The following is a 21,921-nucleotide window of genomic DNA, read 5'->3' as shown; positions in this document are numbered from 1 at the left end:
GGTTCGTCCGGTACGAACGGTTAAAACTAGGTCGGTTTTAGAAATTGCTGAAAACCGTTCTAAGTCGGTTAATCGTTTGGACGAAAATATATTCGTCTGGATGAAATTTTTATAGAGGACTGATCGTCCTGGATGATTATTTATTTCGTCTGGACAAAAATTTTCCAGAGGACCAATCGCATTGTCGATAATTTAATTTCGTCTGGACGAAAATTTTGCAGAGACCAGATCGTCCTGGACGATTATTAATTTCATCTGGACGAACATTTTCCAGAGGACCAATCGCTATTGACGATAATTTAATTTTGTATGGACGAAAATTTTATAGAGAACCAATCGTCCTGGACGATTGTAAATTCGTCATGGACGAATAGGACTTAGAAAAATTTTGAAACAAGTTCCTATTCGTTTCATGTACTCAAAAGGAGATAACTGTCTGATCGTCCAGTACGAATTGATATCGTCCCATACGATCAGAATAAATTTTATATGATCTCCTTATGTGTGTGTATGTTTTTATTCACTCAAATTACAATCACTCCCTTTCAATTTGATTTCTAAGAAAAGTGCAAGCTTCAAATTTTACAAAGTATCTTATACTGAATTTAATTTAAAGTCTTCGTAGTCTGGAGTTTATTTTTCCTGAAATGTTAGTACACATAAGAGCAAATACAATTCTTCTAAAAATTGTTAGGAGAGAACTACACATTTGAACAATAATGTTTAGAATCATCAAAACTACATAAGTTGCAAAAATGTAAAGCATGCAAATAGCAACTATCTTAATAATTTTAACTATATTATTTAAATAATTACATTTTTAGATCTACTTGAATCTTACATCTTTGTTTGGTTTAATAAATTTTTTAAAAAGGGAAAAAATTATTTTATTCACTATTTAACTTATGATTTTTATTTAAGTTGTGTCATCATTATTGTATGCTTAGTTGATCTTATAAGGAGCTCCTATTATTTGATTTTAAAATAGAAAGGATCATTACAAAATTAAAAAAAGAAGAGAGAGAGATGTATGACCTAATACAAGATAAGGAATGTTCTAAACCTCTTAAAGAGTTTGCTAACTCTATAGCATATGGAATCCATCAGAGTATTGATGTACCTACTATCTAGGCTAATAACATTGAATTGAAACTTTTCATAATTCAAATGATTCAAAATTTCCAAATTGACAGAACTCCTGTTGAATATCCTAATTTACACTTAGCTAGTTTCTTAAAAATTTATGCAACCTTTAAGTATAATGGTACCAACTATAATGCTATTAGACTTAGAATGTTCCCATTTTTTTTAAAGGAAAAAAGCTAAGATGTGGTTGAATTCTTTGCCCGTAAGCTTTATAACCACTTGGAATTACTTGGCACATAAATTCCTTGCTAAGTATTTTTTACCATAAATAACTACCAATTTTTGAAATGATGACGCATCTTTTGCCCAGTTTGAGGGAGAACCAATTTATAAAAGTTGGGAAAGATTTAAGGAAATGCTTAGGAAATGCCCTCATCATGCTTTACTTGATTGGTTAGTTTTTCGTACTATTTATAATGGATTGGTAGGATCTCTTACGTTAATCTTTGATGGAATAGTTGGAGGATCTTTAATGTCTAAGACATTTAAAAAGGCATATGAATTAATTGAGAAAATGAATACAAATAATTTTTAGTGGCCTTCTATTATTATAAATCCTATGAGAGTAGCTGGAGTTTATGAATTAGACGCTTTATCAATTTTTATCGCTTAGGTATGTATAATTTCTAAATACTTGGATACTATGGGAGAAAATTAGACCATATTGGTTAAAAAAAGTTTTGGAGTTTTGAAAAGGGTTAATTATCTTTGGGTGATTTAATTTCTTGAATTTTAATTTTGAAAATGAATGTATCATTTGTTGAGATTCGTTCACAATGAATTAGGTTGTTAAACCTAAGCTTATGTCCTAGTGGCTAACCAAGAGGGGGGGGGGGTTGAATTGGTAATTAAAAATTTGAACCCTCTTTTTAAATTTTGGAAATTAAAACTTAATTGTTAGTGAATTTTTTAGAAAAAGATTTTTCAACCACAAGTTGTAAATGATAAACAAAATAAAAAATAGAAAAGTAAAGAACATCAGATTTATAGTGGTTCGGTCAAAACCAGACCTACATCCACTCCCCGGAAGCACCTACTGAGTATTGTACTAATACCACTAGTGACTCTCCTTTAGCAACCACAGCAAGGTGGAAAAGCCTTTACAAAAACTCTTTCCACCACTACCCGGTGCGGTAGAGAACCGTCTTCCTTTTACACTTATCCCCAGTGTTGGCAGAGAACCGTCCATCCTTTTACACTCTCCTAGTGTGGGTAGAGAACCCTTCGTCCTTTTATACTCTCCTAGTGTGGGCAGAGAACCCTTTGTCCTTTCACACTCTCCTAGTGTGGGCAGAGAACCCTTCGTCCTTTCACACTCTCCTAGTGTAGGCAGAGAACCCTTCGTCCTTTCACACTCTCCTAGTGTGGGCAGAGAACCCTTCAGCTGTTCACACTCTCCAAGTGTCGGTAGAGAACCAGATCTCCTTTACAGATCTCCTCACAAGAAATCTAGAAGGAAGAAAGAAAAGAGTGAAGTAATCCAAAATCACAAGTAGAGATTCTTACCTTTAAACTCCAAGCAAAACCTTCACGCTCCAGTGGTAGGAATCCTCCTTTGAATGCTCTCTCACACTCTCTCCTTGACTCTTCTTTCAATAGGCACGAAGATCAAATGGCAAAAAGATTGGGTGGTAATAAAAATTGGACCTTATATAGGAGAGACAAGAAAAATCATCCAAAACTGCAAATATTCAAGTCAACACAAAATGGATCATCCCATACAATCGTGGATCGTCCTGGACGATTTTACTTAAAGTGTCGAAAATAATTCTAATGAATATTATTACGAACTATGTTCGTACACGATCATCATCCCGTACGATCAGTTATTCCATAGGTCGGTTCCCAAATAACTGCAGGACGTAACCAACTTTGGTAAGTCGGTTCACATCATCCTGGGATGAACAGGACTTCGTCTGGACGAAATTTTTACAGAGAGTAACTCGTCCTGGCACGATAATGAATTTCGTCTGAATGAAATTTTTACAGAGAAGAATTCATCATGGGACGATTTGGAATTCGTCTAGACAAATTTTTTACAGAGAAGAATTCATCCTGGGACGATTTGGATTTCGTCTGGACAAAATTTTTACAGAGCCCAAGTCGTCCTAGCATGATTATAGATTTCATTTGAACGAAATTTTTACAGAGCCTAACTCATCCTAGGATGAAAATAATGTCGTCCTGGACGATCAGGACTTAGAAAAATTTCCTCAACTCCTGTTCGTTCCATTGCTCCTACGAGGAGATAACTGACCTGATCATCCCCTACGAACTAGGTTCATCCCATACAATCAATACAAATTTTATAAGATCTCCTTAAGTGTGTGTGTATTTTTAGTCACTCAATTACAATCACTCCCTCTCAATTCAAAAAATAATATAAAGCTTCAATTTGCAAAGGATTGTATGCTGAATTTGATTTGAAGTCTTCATAGTTTGGAGTTCAATTTTCCTGAAATGTTAGTACACACAAGAGCAAAAACAAATCTTCCAAAAAGTGTTAGGAGATAACTACACATAAAACAATAATATTTGGAATCATCAAAACTATATAAGTTGCAAGAATGTAAAACATGCTAATAGCAACTCTCTTAACATCATTATGAATGATATATCACCCTAGGAGATGAACATAACATTCCCTAATGGGTTTAATTTACAGGATTAAAATTTCATCATGATTATCTCAGTTAAATTTGAGCAAGAACTGCATATGATAAGGGAGAGTCAAAATGATTGTTCAATCAGGTATTTAACTATGCTAATTTTGATAAATCATCATTAATTTCATAATCAAAATTATAATAATAATTGATATGTTCTTCTAAGAGAAGAAAATATCAATCATTATTGATCATTTGAAAACAAAGATAATGATAATTGATTTTGACTTATATTTTCCCAAAGATAATTAATTGAGGTTTTGAAAAAATTAATTTTAATAACTGAGATATGAGTTTCTAAATCTCCTACGAGTGTAAGCCCCCATAGTTAATTACATCATAGGAAACTAGAATTTTCTACGAATAATCTCAATTAAAATAGTGATAAAAATTTTATTTTGGGATTTCAAAGTTTGATATCAAGGGAGGTGAGGATTGGAAATTCAATTGGGATTATATCAAGATTGAACAATTATTTTTGGAGGTCAAAAGAGGAATGGTAGGAGATGCTTTAGGATTCTGAAACATTTTGGAAGCATCCCTGCTTATCCTAAGTGTTGGGCATAAATTTGGATTGAAAGATATTTAAATTTAAATTTTCAATTTTATTAGAAGATTGGGATTCAATTCTCGAAGGTTGAGGTCTTATAGCATGATCTTGTCTTAGAACCTAAATCTAAATTGGGTACTGAAAATCAATAATCAGAACCTAGCTAATGTAATGCAGTATATAGACTTACCCCATCCTGGATTGGGGAGTCAGCTAAACACCTAAATATTTCAAAACTATGAGTCTAGTCTTTTATGTGCGAGTGGTAGGGACATTACATAATATAAGTTTTTGAGAAAAGGGCCAACATTTAGAGCAGTCCTTAATTTGGCCCCTTGACTTATGTTGGGTAATATGAATCTTAAAGTAAATATGATTAAACTTTTAACTTATTTTTAATTTATTTTTAATGAAATACATGCTTGTTGACTCAATGAATGCTTAAATCAAATATGAAGCAATTTTTAAAAAAGTCTTAAAAATAGGTTTTATCCTAGACTGCATAGGTTCCTCTTGATAGATCTACACCCTCATAGACTAGGTGGTATGCCAAAACCTACAAGCAGGGAGGTGCCTAATAAAGGTAAGAAAGTGTAATAAATGAAATGCAAACTCCTGGAAATCCTGGGATTACTTTTTAAAAGCATTAGGGTTTCTATGTTATCTTAAAAATTTCAATGTAACTAAAATAGAAAAAGTTTTAATGACCCCTCATGAGGCCTTGATCAGATTCTAGGCTAAAACAAAATTGACATGCAAGATCACCAAAAAATTAAGAAAAGCAGGCAATCCTAATCACAGATCAAGACATCAATCATCAATAAAATTAAATAAATTAATATTCAAATTGAAAGTCTATATGGCAAGTGCCACTTAATATTATAACCCAGGGTATATAGAAAGTAAAGTGATCGGGTACCACTAACAACAACTTTGATTCTACTCCTATGACACAAGTGACTTTAAGAGAGGGATTCTTCTCATTCTTCATTTCTTCTTCCTTTTGCGGGCTTCTTGAATCCTCGGGTCTGAATATCCAAATGAAAAGAAACTCCCCCTTGAATGGGGTGTTATCTTTTCCCTTTGGTTATTTAAAAATTATCATAGCTAAATCTGCCAAATATAGAAGAACTCCCTCTTAAGGGATATTTTCTCCTCTTTGGAATCTAAGTTAGATAGTAATGTACCCCTTTTCAAATGTCACTTTGAATTACAACTCAATAAATTTTAATTATATTTGATAAAAAATTAAAATCTACACTCAACACCTACAAGATTATCCTAAGCAGTTATAATTTGATCATCTCAAGCAGTTATATATATTAAAATGCTCAACCCAGCCACACTTGGACATGCTCTTTTAATTTAAAAGGGGACTAAGCATTCTGAAGCTGCTGTAGTAATTTAATATTTATAATTTGTCCCCTTTTTAATTTCAAATGCCTTGTATGAGCACGACCACCTATATAAGATTATGTCAACATTTCAATTGCCCTTAACCTAAGGGTAAATCTAACATACAATCAACACATCTTAGAGTGCAAAAATTAAATAAATAATTACAATAATTATATAACAATCAATATGCAGTTAAAGCTTGAAAAATTTGACACCTAGTAGAAAAGTAAACACCGGCCTAGCCTAGATTTAGAAGTTGTGCCTTGGCAAAACATATAAGTGTGTGTAGCAGGCTGTGTGGTTTGGATATATCATATATCAAGTAATTAATTTAAGTTTTCTAATGTTTAGGTTTGTTAAAGGTTATAGGGTAAATTTGGTTAGAGTTCAAATATTAATATGTTAAGGTTTATTTTAAAATGTATTTTTAATGTTAATTGATTAAATGGATTTAATTAGTTAGAAATTAAAAGATTAATATAATTTAATTAATTAGATTAATTGTTTATTTTGAGGGTTATATTAATTTAAGTTTTTCATCAATTGGTTCATGGGGTTGTGCCACCAGGCTCGAGCAACTAGGCCTCCTTAGGACACATAGCCCTGCAGCCCGAAGTACTCCATCTTAAAAACCTGATTGATGAAGTTGAATTAAGAATTTTAATTGGGTTAAATTATTAATATTAAATTAATTTTAAGTTTTTTCACTCCATTGAATCCATTCATGGTGTTGTGCCACCAGGCTCGAGGAATTAGGCCTCCTTGGGACAGTTAGCCCCGTAGCCCAAAGTAGCCATCCTAAAAACTTCATCTTTAGAGTGGTTGTTATGTATTAAAGGGTTAGTTGATTGATTTTATTAATAAAATTAATAATTTTTGGGATTTTAATTTATTATTAAATTTTTGTAATTTTTGTTATTATTTTAATCATTAAATTAAGAGGTCAAATTTTGACTTTTAGATTAAGGTTGATTTCTAGAAAGTTAGCATTTTTCTAAAATATTAGACCTTAAGATGATCAATTAGAATATAAGTTTGCTAGATTTGGATTTTTTATAATTAGTTATGAATTCTTAAGATTTTATTTAAAATTTGAATTACAATTGACCAAAATGTTGACTTTTTAATTTTAAGTGATTTTTTATTGTTTGAGATTTTTACTAAATATTAGACCTTACATGGAGTACAATGTCCTTGAGTTTTCTCAATTTGGAGTTTTCTACAAATATTTATAATTTTTAAAATTTTGTGTATTTATTTGAATTATTTAATTAGTTTAATTAAGGTCATTTTAATAATTTTTCTCTAAATGAAATTCCAACTCCCTGAAATCAACTCCAAAGGTCACGAATGACCTATGGAGAAATTCCCAAGTGTTTGGGAAATTTATAGAATTTTCAATTATTTAAATTAATTAGATATTAATTTTTACATAAAATTAAATATCCTCAAAATTAAAGTTAAATTAAAGTTATTTTAATTATTTTTGATTAAGAATTGAATTCTAGTTAATTTGATATATTATTTAAAAGTTTTGGATTTAATTTGAATTAATTATGTTTTTTCAAAGTTTGGTTAATTAATAGATTTTTTTTTAAAATTATTTAATTAAGGAGGTTTTGTTTACTATGGTTCAAATTCATCCTAAACTTTATGAAATCACTCCCAAAGATCAGGAATGACTCATGAGAGTGGTTCCATGTGTTTAGAATTTATTTATAATTTTTAATAATTTTAATTTTATTTTATTTAATTAATTTTTTATTTTCACTCAAACTTAAATTATATGTCCAGTGTGGGGGCTTTTATTTTTTCTATAGAGAAGATAAAAATATGGTCTTTTTGAGATATTATTTGTAATTTAATTTTGATTTATTAGAATTTTTAAAGTTTTTGGGTCCTAAAAAGGGATGAAGTTTGATTTGTTAAATTTTATAACATAATGACCTCCAAATCCAATGAAATTTGGATCCATATTTTTCATTTAAACTAAGTTTAATATTATTAAGTTTCACTCCAATTGGATGCGTGTATAATTTCCTAAAATTTTCTTAAGTTGGCTAAAACATTTCTTTAATTATTTTTCTTACATGTCTCTAGTATTCAAATGGGTTTGAAATTTTAGTCATCTAACATTGAGACATATGCAAGCAAACCACAAAAACTAGATAGCCTAACTCTACCAATTTGGAGAGTTACAAAGTTTTGGGTCCAAAATTAACCCATTACTTTATAAATTCATCCCACCCTCTAGCATCTAAACCTAGGAAAAATACATGGGATGCCTAAGATGCTAAAAAACATTTCACTAGAAATTGGGCTCAATTTAACCATTGGATTGTGAGAAAATTAAGAAATTTAGATTTTGAACAAACCCAAATAATTCTCAATTCAATTGTCAGAATACTTTGATTTTTAATATATTGTAGAGCTCAAGCCCTTTCCAATGAGCCTAAGAACATTAAATTTGGTGAAAATATAGATTTTTTGTGAAATTTGAATGTTCTAGGTATTTAAATTGATTTTTTAAATCAATTTAGTCAATTTTAGCAGTTGGTACTAAAATGCATGAGGGTTTACATCAATTTTTTAAATGATTAAGGAGAGAGATATATTCTAGGCTGCTACCAATTATCCCTCCCAGCCACCCAAATGCATGAGGGTTTGGATTATTAGGAGACCTTGACTTGCCAAGGTGGCAAAGCCACCTAAGCTCATAAGTTTGACTTTGTTAACTATTTTGACTAGTCAAACTAGTCAATAAGATGATGTAGCATGGATGGGGGACTTGATGAGTTGATTTGGGATGATTATAATGGGTTTGATAATTAGAGATTAAAAATTAATGTTTGAAAGAAAAGTTCAAGTAGTTTGACCAAGTTTTATTGTGTTGACTTGGTTAACTAGCTAAGGTTTGATCCAAAGTAAACTTGAAAATGTTTGAACCCTAATTGGGATATGTTTCGAAATGAATTTAAGGGTTAAAATGGTTTGATTTGGTTATAAAGATTGGATTTACCCATTTAACCCTTAATGGGTTATTTAGTCAAACTAGGTTGACTTGGTTTACTAGGTTGACCTAGAGCTTGGGTTTGAACTTAATGGGTTTGGTTTGATATTTTGAATCTATCGGAGGTGATCCAAGGTTTGGGAAGCTCATTTGGGTGAAAATGACCTTTTTGACCCTTAAAGGGCATTTGGGTCAACTATGGTTGACTTGGTCAATTAGGTTGACCTAGGGACTGGGATTGGATACAACAAGTTTGTTTCAATATTTGGAGTTGAATGGAAGTGGTTCCATCCAAAGATTGGGTCATTTAATTAAAAATGACTTTTCATACCCTAAAGGGGTATTTTGGTCATTTTGTCCCCTAGTCAACTGGGGGTCAAAATGGATCCACCAAAATATAATTTAATGTTCAACATATGTTAATCAAGGGTATAGATATGATTAATTGGTTTGGAGAAGGCTCTAAGGTCAAAATTCACTGGGTAGTAGGTCCAGTGGCATAAGCTATAAATATTTGATGGTTTTATAGCCTTTAGGTTTCAATTCAATTTTTAGGGTCAGAGACCTCAAATTGAGCTCAAATTGTAAGGGTAGAACCTAGGAACATTCCTAATCAAAATGTAATTGATAGATCATAAATTGGGGGTCATTTAACTGGGGTATGAAGTGTTTAAAAAATATCTTGAAAAGACTTTCAAGATAAAGCCTTATACTTGGATTATAGGTTTAAAAATTTGGATCTTGGTTAGATTTTGGATTTGATTGCCTGAATTTGAATTATCCACATCACTTATAATCCATTAGATGATTATAGATGGATGGATATGATTAAGGCTAGATTGGCCTAAGATCTAGATTGATCCTAAGGCTTGGATTGATCCTAATGACCTCATACAAAAATGAGGTCAACACATATTAACATATCAATTACTCTAATATTTTAATTAATCCTAGATGTATGAGTGCCATAGTTCCACATATTATAGCATTGTAGCATTAACACTATGGTTTTGATTAAAATAATTAGTCTGGTAATAGGACAATACCATTGAAAGAGGTAGTCATACAATTGGATATTCAATAGCAGGATAAATTTATAGCTCTTAGGAAAAAAGAAAACTACATAGGGCATCTTGTTAGGTTAATTAATAACTAGAAATTAGAAGATCAATGAAATCCTATCCATCTTAGGAGTGGGAGAGATTTAGGAGACCCTTATAAGGATAGAGACCAACCTCAAAAGGATAGTTGTGTAGAAGAACCTTTAGAGAACCTTCTACTGAACAACCTAAAATCATTAAAGAAATAGAGAGGCTAATTAGGAAGGCTATAGAGTGAACACCACTACCTTCTCTTAGAGGCTAATCAAATAAAATTTGGATAAGTGATTCTTTATGTTCTTAGAAATTTTTAAAAAGTTAATCATCAACATACCATTCTCTGAAGCCATACAACAGATGCCCACCTATGCTAAATTCATTAAGGATATTTTGAATAATAAAGAAAGTTCAAAGAATTCAAAACTATAGTCTTAACTAAAAGGTGTAGTGCTAACATTCAAAAAAAACTTCCTGAAAAATTAAAAGATCATGTTAGCTTACCATTCCAATAATAATAGGAGATAAATTATAAGGTAGAACTTTATGTTATTTAGGATCTATCTTATGCCCTTATTCATTTTCAAACAATCAGAAATAGGAGAGGTTAAACATACCACTATCACTCTCCAGCTCACTGGTAGATCTTTTATTTATCCTAAGGGGTAAGGGGGTGGTAGAAGATATCCTTATTAAGGTTAATAAGTATATTTTTCCAAATGATTTTATCTTTCTTGATATAAAAGAACATAGGGAGATATGTTTTATCTTAGCAAGATCTTTCTTAGCTATTGGGAAGGCTATGATTGATATTCACAAAGGGGATTTGAATTTTAGGGTTCAAGATCAAGAAGTGACAACTGGTGTTTTTAATTTTATGAAGTTTCCACATGAAAAGAATAGAAACTATTTTTGAGTAGATTTGGATGACACTATAGTGGAAAACTTTAATGAAGATTTGTTAGGAATGAAATCAATGTAAAAAGTTTCTGAGAAAAATTATGAGGACTTAAAAGAATTAAATAAATCTATTGGTGATACTACATGAATGATTAGTGAGAAATTTGAGACTTTAGAAACTTCATATATGGGTAGATCTTTAAGACATTATCAAGATAAAGCACATGACTTAGAGCTTAAGATTTTACCCAACCATCTTAAGTATGCTTTTTAGGTTAAAATTCAACTTTTCTCGTGATCATTTTTGCATGGTTAGAAAAAGAACAGGAAGACAAGTTTATTATAGTTTTAGGTAATTTTAAGAAAGCTTTTGGGTAGTCTGTTGTTGCAGTTTAAGAATTAAGATTGAGATTTTGAATTTTGATGATAGCAAAATATTATTGTTATGATGATTTTATTATTTCTCCTAGCATGTATTAGATATTTCTATTTGTTATGATGTGTACTAATATTTCAGAGAAATCATTTACTACTCCAGATTGTTGAAGGCTTAAAGTCAAGATAGAATAGGATTTTATATAATAGAGTATGTGTATCTCTATTTTTTAGTTCTTGAGTCTGAGTAAGAGTGATTGTAATTGGATAACCATGTACATACACATAGGGGGAGAGTTATAAATTTTTTTTAGTCTATCCGTAATGTATGATATTTAATCGTACTATATAATTTGACAAATTTTTTCTATAGAATAGAGTTAATCAAATCAAGGCCTAAATTTTTTAAACTGTTCGTACTATACAATGTTAATTCATACAGACGACTAGTATGAAATTTCTTTCATACAAGATTACACCAAATGGAATCGTTCATTTTGAACTATTTGTACTATACATTGTTAATTTATATAGACAACTGACAAAGTACGAACTTCCTTTTATACTAGATCATACCAAACGAACTCGTTCACTTTGAACTATTTGTATTGTACTATGTCAAGTTGTACATACGACTGATAGAGTATGAAATTCCTTTCATACTAGACATATCATACAAATACATTCATTTTTTAACTGTTTGTATAATACGATGTCATATCATACAAATAATTGACAGTGTACAAAATTAGGTTTGTATAAGATCGTACCATAAGAATACATTGTTTTTGAACTATTCTTACAAAATGATTTGAATTTATATATACGACTAAGAGTGTATGAAACTAAGTTTGTCCTAGTTTATACCAAATAAAGCCCTGATTTTTCAAACTAATCATACCGTATGATCTACAATTATATAGTATAAATTTAAGTCATTTCTCTTCAAATTTTTAGTTTTTGGACGGATTTTCATGTGGATTCTATATAAAGAGTCTTAAAAACTATCATATTATCCTTTACTTCAAATTTCTCTTGATAGGAACCTTTTGGAGAGTGTGTTTGTGAGAGATTTTGTGAGTGAAGAGTGAGTAATCTAGTGAAGGGAAGTTGTGAGGGATTCATAAGGTTGCCCAAAGTGAGGATCGCCTTTATCTTCTTAAAATTTTTACCCAACTTCTTTGGAGGTTCTTGAGAGAAGATCTTCAAGACTGGGTCAAAATTCTCTACCTTCACCAAGCGGGTGAAAAAGGATGTGACTGTTCTCTGCCTTCATCAAGAGGGTGAAAAAAGATGTGACAATTCTCTTCCTTTACTAGGAGGGTGAAAAAGGATGAGTATGTACTCTACCTTAATCGGTAGGGTGAAAAAGGATGAGAAGGTACGCTACCATCACTTGGAGAGTGTAAAAGGTGATTGTTCTTTATCGCACCAGGTTGGTGGAATAGAGTTTGTAAGGGTTTCTCTATCATGCTGTGGGGACAAAAAGAGAGTTACTTGTGTATAGTGCAATACCCAGAGAAGGTTTTTGTAGGGAGTGTATGTAGGTCTAGTTGGATCAAACCACTATAAAATTTGGTGTTCTTCTGTTACCTTTAATTTTTTTTTATGCATTATTATTTTATTATATTTAAATTTTGTGGTTAAAAAATTATCTGTGGTAATCATTTTTATAAATAACTACAAGTTTTAGGATTAGTGATTTACCTTTCTGAGGATCTCTTTCATTTCAATTTCTTTTATGCTAGGATTTCCATTTACACCTTGCTTTATTATTAGTTTATCAAGTCTAAAGGCCATGTTAGAAATGTTATTCCTTCTCTTATTCTTTGGTTCCTTTGGCTGGAGAGAAATAACTCTCGTTTTAATGGGGTTAATATGAATTATCAAAGAATTATCCAGAAAGTTAAGGATAAGGTGGTTGTCCTTTTCTATGCTAACTTACTGTCTGTTAAGAACTTTAAGAATTTCTTTTTTTACTTTGTCCAATTTTGGCATTAAATTGGAGGTGAATTTTTATCAAATGGTCTCTAGAAGCATTACTTGGGTTAAGCCTAACACTAATTCTGTTAAATTAAATGTGGCGGGTGCTGGTTTTGGTACTACTGTTTGCTGTGGTGGTGTCATTAGAGATCATAATGGAATCTACTTACTAGGTTTTGTTGGGCCGATTGCTAATGGTAGTGTTAATTATGCTATTATTTATGCCATGCATCATGGCTTAAACCTCTGTTCTAATCTTCATATCAGTAACGTGGTTTTGGAGGTGGGATCCTATTTTGATTACAATTTTATTAATCATAAGGAAGACAATATTTTTCCCTTTTCTCTATTTTACATTTGTAGGTATATTAAGGATATCTTGAATACCCTTAATTTATCTTTTTCTAACATTTTGAAGGATTGGAATGTGTGTGCTCAGTCTATTGCCACTTTTGGTTGTGATTTAAATAGTATGACTGAGTTGGCTTTTTTTTAATTTCCTGATCGTATTAAAGACCTCCTTAATCTGGACCAAATTAGTTTATCTTATGTTAAGAATTAGCTACAAGCTGGAGGTGGTTTTGGTTTCTTTCTTGTTGCTGTCCAATTTTCTTGTTGTTGTCTACTCTGATTTCAGGGGGCTTGTTTTTGCCTGCCTTGTTGGTTTTTCCCTGACCGTTTGGTTGGGGTGTTGTTTTGTCTTTCTACTATCGTGGCTATTGGTTCTTGTGTTTTATTTTATGATTTTGTCCTGGTGCTCTTTGGTGGGGAGTTCTCAAGCTGAGGCTTTGCTGGGTGCACTGGGCTGAGCTAAGATTGTAATTTAATTTTGAAGCTTAACCTTTTTGTTGCTCTCACTCCTCAGATCTGGATTGTGAGGCTTTCGGTTGGTTGTGGGGCCTTGGGGTTGTTGATCTTGTCTAGGGGTTTGATGATTGGCCTTTTGTTTGTTGGGGTGTTGAGGTCTTCATGTTGTTGGTTGGTTAGGTTGGTGGGGATTTGGATGATGTGGTTCTCCCTGTTTGGTCTTATTGTTGGCCTTCTGGGCTTGTTGTGCTGGATTGTCTCTACTGGTTTTTTTATTCTCTTGTATGAGGTGGATTTGATGTTGGTTTTTGGGTGTTGTTTCCCTGACAACTTTCAATTTGGTTTGGGCTAGAGTTTGGAGGGGACGTGGTACTGGCTGGGGCTCTTTGGTGGGATAGAGCGGCATAAGGTTTTGCATTGTGATTCTTGTGATTGTCTGTATAACCTGAGCTCTATTAGCTCATCCCCTCATTTCTTATGTTGCTTCTCCTCTAGCTTGTGGCATATTACTGTGCTAGGTTCTTACCTTTGTGGTATTATTGTTATTCTGCTCTGGAGCTGTTTAGTCCCGGTTACTATATATTGGGATGTTTTTAGATTGTTGGTATATTCTTTTTCCTATTATGTTGGTTTTATCTATTTTCATTTGATTCTTTTCTCTATGGCCTGTACTTATGGGTGGACTCCGGTGGTTCCTAGTTGTTGTCACTTTCTTGGTTGGTATATGACTCACCTTTTGGGCTCTTTATTTGTTTGGATATATCTGGTGCTCTATTTTCTATTTTGCAAGTTTCTTTTTTGTGTAGGACTGTGTATTTCTTATTTTTTTCAACAAGGAGCTCATGTTAATCGTCATTTCTTTGCTGCTCTCCTTTTTTGGGTGCCCTTGCTTGTGCACCATAGATTGTTCTTAGGTTGTTTGGTACTCTTGTGTAGTAGGGATCTTGAGCTCATAGGTTTTTTTGCTTCTTGCCTTGTAGCTCTTGAGAGAAGTAGTGAGCTCGAGGTCCCTTTAAGGACCTTGTAATCCTATTTTTTAATCAACGCATAAGCCTCTTTGTGGGTTTCCCCTATATATATATATATATATTTTTATGGCCTATCTTACCACATTTAAAGAACAATGATGAGATTTTCTCATACTCTACTCTTTGAAATTTTTTTCCAAAAAAACCATCAATCCAAACTCCATTAGTTAATTTAGAGTCAAGATATTCGAACACAGACTCTTGCAAATTCTTGTCTTTCCCATTTGAACATTTTCCCATCCAAGAACAATGTAACTCTTATCTTTGAAACAATCTTTGTAAAATTCACCTCATCCCAGCAATGTAACGGCAAATGAGGCAAATGAACCGAGATTGGAGAGGATAAACCTTTTAATGAGGATGGTGAAAATTGAGGTGACCATTTATCCATCCCTATTATGTGTCCACCCACAAACCATGGACCTCCACTTAGAGCTTCTTCCATTATTTAAGAAGAATGGAAAGAACACAAAATCCAATCTAAGCCCATTTATGTGAGATGAGAGGTACCAAATCTATTCAATTGTCTTCTCAACTCGATGCTACAAATAGAAAAAAGGTACATCTTTCCCAAACACCTTCACTACAAGAGATTTTTCAAGAAGTTTAACATTCTCACATACCTTCTCCATATTCAATTTAACCACGTTTGCATCACCATCCTCATCAGGGTCAATCTCCACACAATTCACTTTAATATGATTGGTTTTAAACCAATCATTCTCCTTTGGTGATGCAGAGGATTGCAATGTAACTTTGGTGATGCAAATGTGGTCAATCTCCACACAATTCACTTTAATATGATTACTTCAGTTACAATGTAACTTTGGTAATGCAAACGTGGTCAATTTTCCTTTGTTGAAATAAAGTTATTGTTGTTAGTATTTGGTACAACTTTCATACCTTTATCCTTTTGCAATTCTTCATCAGCAATCTGGAATTTCTCTTGAATTTTCATTTATGAATTCAAATTCGATTTATCCTGGTTTTCTGCCTCCTTTTTAGCAACAAAGGAAAATCTGGTTACTTTTAATTTAAAACTGATTGAAGATGAAGCCTCCAAATCATTAGCCATTCCCTCCAACTGATTCTTAATTGGAGAGGATTGAATTGTCAAAACGTCTTTCTCTAGGGATTTAATTACTTCCTTTCCCTTACCCATCACCGAAACAGTCTCGTGTAAAGACTTAAAGCATCCTTCATTGATGATAAGAGGATGTTGTTTACATAATCCATCTCAATTTGAAATGCCTCTGCTTTTGGATCCTCAATGATAAAAATCATCAGGACACCGCGTAGAGTATGGAACGGTGGTATTTCGGTCATCAGTAGTTGATGACCGACGACCCTCTGACACCATTTAAACCAGTTGGGAAATAAGAATCACAAAATTTCAAAAAAGATGAAACTTTTTTCTCTAAAATCCTGGAGTCTCTCTCTCTCTCTTGCATGGAGAAACTTTCTCTTGCAGGTTCTAAATTCCAAAAATCTTATGATGTTTGCCTTCTGCTTATGATGCAAAGATAACTGTCATAACTAAGTCTAAAGATATGAATGTATATTCTATTAACAATCTATTTGGATCACTGATTACTTATGAGCAAGGAGTAAATCAAAGGAAGATTAATGTAGGTGATAAGTGAAAAGAGAAGAATATAGCTTTGAAAGTTGATGATTCAAAGTGTAATCAATCAATGCCTGAGGATGAAGAAGATATTGTACTTATGACTAGGCAATTCAAAAGTTTTCTTAAGAGAAAGCAACGAAGACATCAACATTGGAACAAATGTCAGTTCAATAAGTTTGCAAAAGTTTCTAATGAAGTTATTTTTTATGAGGCAGGAAGCCTGAGTATATAAAGACTGAATGCCTTAATCTCAAAGCTAATCCTAACAAGGACAAAGTTGAGAAAAAAATGAACATTAGCAAGGTCAAGAAAAGAATGCAAAGAGCTTTCTGGGCTGACTTAGCTTCAAATTCTTTAAAAACAAAAGCAAAAGAGGAGGTTACAAATTTATGCTTAATGATAGATAAACTTGATCATTCAGATCAAGAGGAGGTACGTGACCTATCTTATGACAAAATATTTGAAGTTTCTTTGAAAATTCATAATGCATATAGGAAACTCAAAAAATTGCAATCTAACCTTAATATCAAGTATTTGAATCTACAAAAAGAAAATGAAAATATGAGGAATGATCTTGCAAACATAGATAGTAATCACATGACTTTGCTAGATGATTTTGATTTGAATAAGAATCATCATTTATTGAAAATATCTTATAATGAACTTCAAAATGATTTTAAGGTGTTTATAATTGAATCACATGAAAGGGAAGAAGATTTGAAAATTAAAAATTCAATTTTGGAAAGTGCAAACTCATATCTTCAAATAAAATTCAAAGCTTTTAAGGACACCTCCCACACTTGAACAATTTTACAATCCTAACCAAAAGTGTATAATTTCAAAATCTTGACAAATATATTATAACTCATATAAATTTTTAAATCATTTTCCTGGTGAAAAATTTTTTCATGTGAAATATCGGGGCATATTTCTCACACTTGCACTATTTATAATAGAACACATTTAATGTGGAGTCCTAAGGTGCATCAATCATAGCATATCAAACATGCAAATGGATTATTATTGTTAAAAGGTAAACCCAAATTTATTTGGATTCCCAAGTCTAATATTTGATAATTTTATGGAAACGACCTCATACAAGCCCTCGTGAGAGTATTTGGTAGCTAGATAGTGGATACTTAAAACATATGACTGTAGATGCAAATCAATTTTTTTTGCTAGAGGCCAGGACATGATGCAAAATGACACATAGAGATAATACCACTAGGAGAGTGGTAGGTACATATATGATTGGAAACACAAATAATTTTTTGATTGAAAATATTTTATTGGTTGAAGGCTTAAAACATGATTTGCTAAGTATAAGTCAGCTTTGTGATAAAGATTATAATATAATTTTTTTGCCTACAAGCTGCATTATAAAAAAAATGGAGTTAATGTGTTGCATGGAGATTGGGTAAATAATGTTTACATGCTTGATTTAAATTATTTTGAATCTTCTAATATTTTTTGTTTAAAAACTATTACTGATGAATCTTGGTTATGACATAGAATACTTTTTCATGCAAGCATAAACAATTTTAGTAAGATTACCCAAAAGAAATTTGTTAGAGGAATACCAAAACTAGACTTACTAAGGATCACTTGTGTGATGCATGTCAATTAGGGAAACAAGTAAAGTCCTCCTTTTAATCAATTAAAGATCTTATTAATAATAAACTCTTAGAAGTCCTTCACATGGATCTTTTTGGACCTGTTAGCACTATATGTCTAGGAGGGAAAGTTTTTGGGTATGTAATTATTGATGATTATTCAAGATTCACTTTGATTGGATTTTTATCACATAAGAGTGAATCATTTCATGAATTTAAAATTTTTTCTACTTGGATTCGAAAGAAGCTTGGTTATGAAATTCTTATAATTCATAGTGATCATGGTGGAGAATTTGAAAATAAAAAATTGGAAGTTTTATGTAAAGAGCAAGGAATAGATCTCAAATTTTTAGCTCTTAAGACCTCTCAAAAAAATGGGGTTATTAAAAGAAAGAATTGAACTTTTCTAGAAGCCACTCGAGCTATGTTGGCTAAATATGTACTTCTTAAATATTTTTGGGCTGAAGTAGTTATTATAGTATGTTATATTCTAAATATAGTGAATTTTAGATCTAAGTTGAATAAGACACCCTATGAGCTTCTTATTTGTAGGACCCCCAACCTCTCACATCTACATATCTTTGGATGTAAAGTATTCATTCATAATAATAAGAAATTTTTTTTAGGAAAATTTGATCCTAAATCTAACGAGTGACTTTTTATAGGATATTTAAGTGTTGGCAACTCTTATAGAGTTTTTAATAAAAGGACATTAGTAGTAGAGGAGACCACATATGTAGTCTTTGATTAATATGATATTTCTGGTGACTCTAGGTTGGAAGAAGAACATGTTGAAGAGATTTCCCAAGGAATTAAAAAAGTAAATCTTGAAAAAAAAGTTGGAACAGAAAATCATTGCCTAAAAATTGAAAATATTCTAAATTTTTTCTTTAAGAATTGATTTTAGGAGATCTAAGTGAAGGAGTTAGAACTATGCATAGACTTGACAAAGAAGTGAACCACTAAGTATTGATTTTAATGATTGGACCCACTAATATAAATCAAACACTTTTTAATGAATTTTGGATTCTAGCCATGCAGGAAAAATTGAATTAATTTGTTAGAAATGATGTTTGAGAGTTGGTAGAAAGACCTAAAAGTCAAAGTATTATTGGAACTCAGTGGGATTTCAAAAATAAGATGAATGATTCATGTGTAGTGGTTAGAAATAAGATAATATTGGTGGCTAAGGGGAATAATTCAATATAAGAGAATAATTTTGAGGAGACTTTTACCTCTGTAGCTAGACTTGAACCAATAATGGTACTTCTAGCTTTTGCCTGTTTTAAAGGATTTAAACTATTTCAAATGGATGTTTAGAGTGTCTTTCTTAATGGGGTGTAAAATAAGATGTTTATATTGAGCAATCTCCAGGTTTTAAAAATTAATAGTTTCTTGATCATGTGCTTAAATTAAAGAAGGTATTATATGGATTAAAATAGGCACCAAAGGCTTGTTATGAAAGGCTAAGCTTTTTCATACTAGAAAGATCTTTTATTAAAGGGAGTGTGGACACCACTCTCTTCTTAAAAAGAGTAGGAGATGATATTCTCATTGTTCAAATTTATCTTGATGATATGTTGTTTGGTTCCATTAATAAAAATCTTTGTAATGACTTTTCAAATACAACAAGCAAGGGATTTGATTGTTCTTGAATTTTTATTCCAACTCTAATTATTTATTGGTTATTATTAACTAATCCAAAATATTGATTTAAAGGTTGAAAATTATTAAATTCTTTATTTGCATCATAATGTTATTTCCTTAACTTTTTTTTAAACTCAAAATTTAAATCAAATTAAAATTAGATTTAGATAAGAAGATCATCTTCATGTTTTAATAGAAGTTTATCTTATAGTTATAAAGAAAAAAAGGTGACTTACATTCCTTTTATTTTCTTATTCAAAGTGTTGATTTTATTGTTATATATTGGATTTTATTTTTTGGTTTAATCTTCTTTTTATGAGAACAATTTTCATTTATTTAGAAGATAATCACCAAAGCTAATATTTGTTGATTTAAGCTGTGGAAAGAACAAAATGCTAGAAGATGAACATAGAGTGCCAAAATTTGAAAAGAGGCACAAAATGAACCCAACTTGAACAAATGCTCAAAGTTCGTCAAACAAAGTTCAAAATCAAAAGATATGCATTTAGACAACATCTCAATTCTAGTTGATAAGAAGCATAAAATGAGCTCACAATATATTTGGTTCTTTCCACTATATCTATAATTGTTAAAAAAATCCATTTAATTAAATAATAAATTTCAACTAGTGGATTTGAAAATTTATTTTTATTTTTTTGTTAGTTATTTTTGCGATAATTATTTTATTTGATATTTTTGCTTTCTAGAATGAATGTTGAAACTAGTCAACTTTTCTTTTCTTAATTATTCTTTTATTTAAAATACGATTTCAAATATGTTTATGGGAATTAAATGTTGTGCAATTTTTTTTAATTATTTTCCTTATCAAAATTTTGATTTGTCAATAAGAACTTTCATATTCAATGAATTTTCTTTTTTTTTTTCCCCTCTTTTGTCTGATGCCAAAAGAGGGAGGTTGTTTGTGTTTTGGTTTTGTGTTTTGATTTGAAGTTCATGTGATACTAGTTGTTTATGTTTGTTTAAAGTTTTTTTTTTTGTCTCATGTCATAAGGTCATTTTGGTGTTTGTATTTTAGTGCATGTTTTTTGTTTATTTTTTAAAATCAAAATAAAAAAGGAGGAACAAAATTCTTTTTACCCATGATTTTTATTTTATTCATTGAGGGGGAGCTTAGGAGAGAAGAATTTTTATTTGTAATTCAAACAATAAATATATTTGACATTATAAAAAAAGGGGGGATTATTATAACTCGGACACCACTAGGAAAGTGGTGGGCTCAGATATAACTGGCACCTCTACAAACTTAATGATTGAAAATGTTTCTTTAGTAAATGGTTTAAATCATAATTTTTTAAGTATTAGTCAACTGTGTAATAAAGGATTTGATATAAAATTTCTTTCTAAGAAATGCATGATTAATTTTAATAAAAAATTTGTCTTTGAAGGAAATTAAATGAATGATATTTACATGTTAGACTTGAATTGCATTGAATATTCAAATTCCTTTTGCTTAAAAACTATAATTGATGAAAATTGGCTATGACATAGGAGACTATGTCATACAAGCATGAAAACTCTTAGGAATATCACCCAAAAAACCTAGTTAGAGGCATACCTAAGTTAAATTTCACTAAGGATTAGCTATGTGATGCCTGCCAACTAGAAAAACTTGTTAGGTCTTCATTTCATTCAATCGAAGATATTAACACCTCTAGGCCATTAGAAATACTTCATATGAACCTATTTAGACATGTTAGCATATATTATATTATATTGTGCAAATATTTATTCATAATGTACGATCTACGTGTAGCTAACCTTTGAAGAATTAAATTTGTTTGGTATGAAATTATTGCCAATCGTAAGGTATGATACATCTCTTCATGCTGAAGAATATACGTGTTAAACTAGATTGGGATGAATTCAATTAGGTTGATATGATAATAATTGTGTTTATTACTATACAAACATCTATTCGTAGTGTATGATACCTTTTGATAAACATCTTACCTATGACTTCTCGAGATGAATGCAAGTCCTTGAGATCATTAGTATGATACTCGATCGTATAATTTGACCACTTTTTCTGACAAGTCATGCAGATGAATTAACT

Source organism: Dendrobium catenatum, unplaced genomic scaffold (genome assembly GCF_001605985.2).
Source record: "Dendrobium catenatum unplaced genomic scaffold, ASM160598v2 fragScaff_scaffold_238, whole genome shotgun sequence".
NCBI classification, from domain to species: Eukaryota; Viridiplantae; Streptophyta; class Magnoliopsida; order Asparagales; family Orchidaceae; genus Dendrobium; species Dendrobium catenatum.
Note: the sequence above shows the minus strand (reverse complement) of the source record.